This window comes from Cervus canadensis, chromosome 10 (genome assembly GCF_019320065.1).
Source record: "Cervus canadensis isolate Bull #8, Minnesota chromosome 10, ASM1932006v1, whole genome shotgun sequence".
Classification (NCBI taxonomy): Eukaryota; Metazoa; Chordata; class Mammalia; order Artiodactyla; family Cervidae; genus Cervus; species Cervus canadensis.
This window is the reverse complement of record NC_057395.1, coordinates 21,905,290-21,911,170: the sequence shown is the minus strand read 5'-3', so window position 1 is coordinate 21,911,170 and position 5,881 is coordinate 21,905,290. Positions and strand designations below refer to the sequence as shown.

At 44.8% G+C, this 5,881-nt stretch overlaps 1 pseudogene; it reads left to right on the top strand.

Moving 5' to 3' along the window:
* Window positions 1-2,912: 2,912 nt before the first annotated feature.
* Window positions 2,913-5,288, top strand: LOC122448156 (annotated as a pseudogene).
* Window positions 5,289-5,881: the final 593 nt, after the last annotated feature.

Sequence of the window (5,881 nt, the reverse complement as noted above, 5' to 3'; positions counted from 1 at the left end):
TTTGCTATGACCAGTGCGTTCTCTTGGCAGAAGTCTATTAGCCTTTGCCGTGCTTCTTCTTTACTCCAAGGCTAAATTTGCCTGTTACTCCAGGTGTTTCTTGTCATCCTAGTTTTTTATTCCAGTCCCTGATAATGAAAAGGACATCTTTTATGAGGGTCAGTTCTCGAAGGTCTTATTTTTCATAAATCAACTTAATTTTACTTCTAAGTCTAGTCCTGCAAAAATCTTAAGAAATTTGACCTTGGTTGGGCTCAGCCCTTCCTCCACCTACCATCTGGGGTTTAGTCAAGGTTTTTACCCAGAACCCCGTGGTCTTTGCTCATGTGTGCACAGCATTATCCCAAAATGCCCATTGCCAAGGCCTTGTTTTTCTGCCAGGTCAGCTGCTCTGGTCTTTCTGACCAGAAAAGGTTACAAGTCTGGGTGACACTTATGCCAGAATTCTCGAAAGCAACCTTGACACCCTGTAGGGCCCACCACTCCAGGTGTGGTCTGAACCAGCAGCATGAGCATCACTTGGGTACCACGGGATTAGAGTCTGCACTTCAACCAGATCCTTAAGTGATTTGTGTGCATATTCTGTTTCGGGCCTTAGGGCTTCCCCATGGCTCGGATGGTAAAGAATCTGCCTGTAATGCAGGAGATGCGGGTTTGATCCCTAGGTGGGGAAGATTCCCTGGAGAAGGGAATGGCAACCCATTCCAATATTCTTATTCTTGCCTGGAGAATCTCATGGACAGGGGCTACAGTCCATGGGGTCACAAAGAGTCAAAAACAAGTGAGCGACTAATAGAGGCCTTACCACACCTGCCTGGTACAGCCCAGGTAGAACTCAGGTTGGGGTCATTCTGGGAACCCCAGGTTAATCATTACTAGTCTGAAGAAGTCCCTCTTTTCTTCCATCAATGAGCACTGATGTGGAAATAAAGACAACAAAGGAAGGGTCTTGTAGGCAACTTAGCCAGCCTCCCTGCCCCGGCACAGGGCCCCTCCCCAGTTACGGAAGATCAGGGCCTTGTACATGCTTTAATGTAGGGAAAGCAGGAGAAAAACTCAAGGAGGGAGGGTAAATTCTAGTCACAAACATATCTTGTTTTTCATAAAATCAAGACTGAAATGAGAATATCATAAGGAAGGTAGCAGTACTATCACTTATTTTATTTCTTTCTTAAGCTTTTCTGTATTGTTTTTCTACAATGAATATAATTAAATTTAAAAAGAGAAAAAATTAAACATTCTTCAAGCAGGCAGGCATATGTATGGGGATGTTTATTTCAAGGAAAACTTGACGAACACCAAAGCAAGTCATGGCACATTCGGCCAACTCATCCTTCTTTTCTTCAAGTCATTGTTGAGTAAATTGAGAAGAACAAGAGCTTCTTTTCGGATTCTGGCCCTGCCTGAGCTTAGCAGATTTCCAGCTCGTAAATGTTTAGCTTCATCATCCTACATCATTCACTGAATTAACATATCTTTTGAGTATCTACTGTGGAGCATACAACCTCCCCATTTTCTGCCATCTCACAGGAACTTTCAATGGACAACATTCCTAAGCCTCTGAAAAACCACTTCATAAAGTCAGAAGACTTCATGAGTGAAAACACATTCTCAGGCACAGAAATCAAGACGAGAGCTATAGCTTCAGTTTCTCCTCTTGGTATCAAGGTGACATTGAGGCTGTTTAATGATGGCTTTGAACAAATAAAACTGTTCTTGCTCTCAGGTAGAAGTCCAGAGGTGGCCAGGTAAGGTGGCTCTGTGCCAATAAGTCCTTAGGAATCTAATTTCTTTCCAGATTCTTATCCCTGAACTGTAGCACTAGTACTCATGGTCCAAGATGTTGGCTGGAGCTCCAGCCGTCACAGTTATCTTCAGAAAGCAGGATGGAAGTAAAAAACAAAGGGCATTCACCAGCTCTCCTCAGGAAGTGTCATTGGAAGCTACCAAACAAAGCTTCCATTGCCATGTTACTGGCCAGAATTTAGCCACAGGACACACCTAGCTGCAAGGAGGACTGAAAACAGAATATTTGCTCTGGGTCACCATGTGTAATCTTTTTATTATTATGGCATGATGGAGAGTAGATACTGAGGAAGGCAAACCAGCAGTCTCTGCCATCGTGTGTCTGTTTGAACTCAGATGATTGTCAAGAAAGTATTTGATGAATTAAAACATGCTCATCACTTTAGTCCCTGCATTCTGAGGATTATTTAAAATTTAATGGTGACTTCTCACATTCCATTCTCTCCCCAACCCCTGGGTATAAGGAGCTTTGTTCATGGTGTCACTCACTGGCTACTTCAACAGCCAAGTCCTCTTGAAGTTCCCCAGCTGGAAAGACTCTCAGGGCTGCAAGGAGCCTTGCCTGCTGCTCTTGAACAATTTAGCTATCAGTGGAGACTGGGAAACACAAGAAGCAGTGCATAAGAGGGAATAGCAAAGTTAGCAGAAGCAGCAAGAAAAATCACAGGGAGGCCATGGTTCATTGGAAAGTGTGAATCATTCATCTCATGAGCTTTTTCTCAAAGGGAAGAGCTTCAATTTCTTCAAGGTTTAATTACAGCAAATCCTAGACCCGAGGAATATTTGATCCAAGAAGTTGAGTCAGTATATTACCACCAAGGCATCTAGAAAATTAGCAAGTCAAAGAGGAAACACGGCATCTTTGGGGTCCTCTTAGGCATCTGTTACCTGCTTTATAGGAATTCCTAGGTGGTACTCTGGAGCCAACTCACTGGAAGAGACCCTGATACTGAGAAAGATTGAGGGCAGGAGGAGAAGGGGGTGACAGAGGATGAGATGGATGGATGTCATCACAGACTCAATGGACATGAGTTTCAGCAAGCCCCAGGAGATGGTGAAGGACAGGGAAGCCTGGCGTGCTGCAGTCCATGGGGTTGCAAGGATTTGGACACGACTTAGTGACTGAACAACAACGACAGGTAGTTCAGTGGTAAAGAATCTGCCTGCCAATGGAGGAGACGCAGGAGACACAAGTTTGATCTCTGGGTTAGCACATGGACAACGTCTTTGACTCCATGATCTGCATCTCCCTGGTGGTTCCCATCTGTAACCTCCTGGCCATTGCAGTCAACAGGTACGTCACCATCTTCTACATACTTTGCTACCACAGCATCATGACCATGTGGAAGGTGCTGGTCTTGATTGCGGCCATCTGGCTGGGCTGCAGAGTCTGCAGTGTGATGTTCATCGTCTACTCTGAGAGCAAGATGGTCATCGTGTGCCTGGTCAGCATGTTCCTTGCCACGCTGCTGCTCTTGGGCACCCTCTATGTGCACATGCTCCTCTTTGGCCTGCTTCATATCGAGTACATCACTGCACTGCTGCCTGCCGATGGGGTGGCCCATTGGCCAGCAGCACTTGTGTGTGAAGGGGGCAGTCACCATCACCAGCCTGCTGGGGGTCTCCATCTTCTTCTGGGCCCCCTTCTTTCTCCACCCTGTCCCCATCGTAACCTGCCCCACCAACCCCACTGTGTCTGCTACACCACCCACTTCAACACCCACCTGATCTTCATCATATGCACCTCCATCACCAACCTGCTGATCTGTGCTTTCTGGAGCCTGGAGCTGTGCAATACCTTCAAGGAGATTCTCTGTAGCTGCAACAGCATGAATGTGGGATAAGACGGGGGTCCATGGGAAGGGTACTCAATCTGGTCACCTTCGACCCTCCAGCCAGCCCAGGTGTTTAGCAGGAAGGGAGAAAACTACTTAAAATACATAAAAAATGTGTTATTAGCCATGATCCTATGTGTCTTTGGTTTCTAAGCTTGCAGGGAGTCTTTTGAAAGGGAAAAATGGATACAACAGGCTCTCTGAAAGGATGCCCACGTGCTGTGCGGTTGTGTTAAGTCGCTTCAGTCATGTCCGACTCTTTTGTGACCCTGTGGACTATAGCCCACCCGGCTTCTCTGTCCATGGGATTTTCCAGGCAAGAATACTGGAGTGGGTTGCCATTTCCTCCTCCAGGGGTCTTCCTGACCCAGGGATCGAACCCATGTCTCCTGTGTCTCCTGCATTGCAGGCGGATTCTTTACTGGCTCAGCCATGGGTAAGTCACAAACTCTGATTTCTCGAATAGTCACTGGTGGGGGAGGACCTGTGGGGGCTGCTCGGGTGCTGTCTGAATTCATTTTCAGGCATCCAGGGTCTGTGATGCTTCCCACTCACTCCTTCATGTTTCAGGTCAGGCAGACTGAAGGATTTGCAGTAACAGTAAGGGTGGCTGAAATCTCCCTCAAGCAAACCTGTTACAGCTACCAACACCTAGCTGCCAGCTGCTCAAATAGCTTTGCCCTCATCTCATAAGAGACTGAATTTCTCATCTATTATTCTATTTACAGCAAAACAACTTCCTAAAAACAGCAATCTCTTTGTGGGAGAAGTAATACTATGCTGTTTGCCCCTCTTCTTGACTCCACCCCTCCACCCCCACCAAAATAGCATGGGAATGGAACCCACTTCTATTTTTGTGTTATTGATATTGTTTTTGTTGTTGTTGGGTTTGTAAGCATTCAACACAGGGCAGCTTGCAAGACTCTAATGAAAGAGAAGTAAAGTGCTTTGGAGAATCAGAACATACCTGGGTACAAAGTATTTTGATTTATACATTATGTTTTATGTACTATCTTGCTATTTTACGGCATACATTTCCCTATTTCAAAAAGGTAATTTTTCCTATGATTCCTTTTCTGTCTTTAAAACAAGAGAGGGAATCATGGGTGGGAGGATATGTGTTTCAAGAAACCGCTGGATTGTAGTTTCAGGGAGTTAGACTCTGAGCTGCCTGTGGTTTTCTTGGAAGCTGTTTTGTTCATAAGAACTGAGTCTCTATCACAGGTTTTCTATTTGCTGTGATCTATGAAGGAGGATGGTTTCTAATTCACAGTTCCTTTTGTTCAACATGGTGTTACTGTTGGGTGACCCTGTTATCAAGGTCTATACCGTATCAAGTAAAGTGATTCACTCCTGTGAACTCAGGGCAAGCTTTGCTGATGAACCCTGTCCAAAGCTGTGTGCTGCATGCATCCATCAGACCCACTTCCACCCCAGGGGACTTTGGACTGTACTTTCTGGATGTCCCCACGTTCCGCTCTCCCATGAATTCTTACATTATGCTGTGTCTTCGGTATACAACTGTGTATTTTTCTTGTGCTGTAATGTTTTGGGGTTTTTGTATTTTATCTGTGCTAATGTGAACAATATGATTTGTTTCTCACTTTGGTTGTGATGTTTGAAAATAATTAAAGGCTTTTGTGGCTGATAAACATGTGTCACATTGAACCATACCACCTGGAAGCATCCTACTGGCTTCTGCTTGTGGCCATCGTTCGTGACATTGCAATTCCATGACTATTTTGTAAATGGTATAAACATCCCCATTGACCACACTGCTGGTCATTTCTAGGGTAATGCTATTTTGCCAAACTACAAAACTCTCCCATTTAGTTTCCAAACATACCAGGCTGAAATTCCTGGGCCACTGTCACTCTGCATTATTGTAATCGAGACACCAAGTAATAGGTCTTTGCCACTCGGCAAATTAACATGGAAGATGGGGAATTGAATTCTTTGAAAATGGTATTGACAGCCATAGGGATTATGATGTCTTTTTTCTATGTAAACAAGATAAAATAACATACTTTTCACTCTTTTGTATTACTTTTCACATTAAAGTCTCCAACATAGGTGAGTCACCTCACAGATGAAGAAACCTCATTCCAGAGGGGTTATGTGACTGCCCCAAAATGCCAGGTAAATCAGGGTCACTGTATATTTTGTGCCCTGGAGCTGATGTCTTTTTGCACCAACATGATGCTGCCAACAGGTTTCCATATCAAAACGGACCCAGCTGC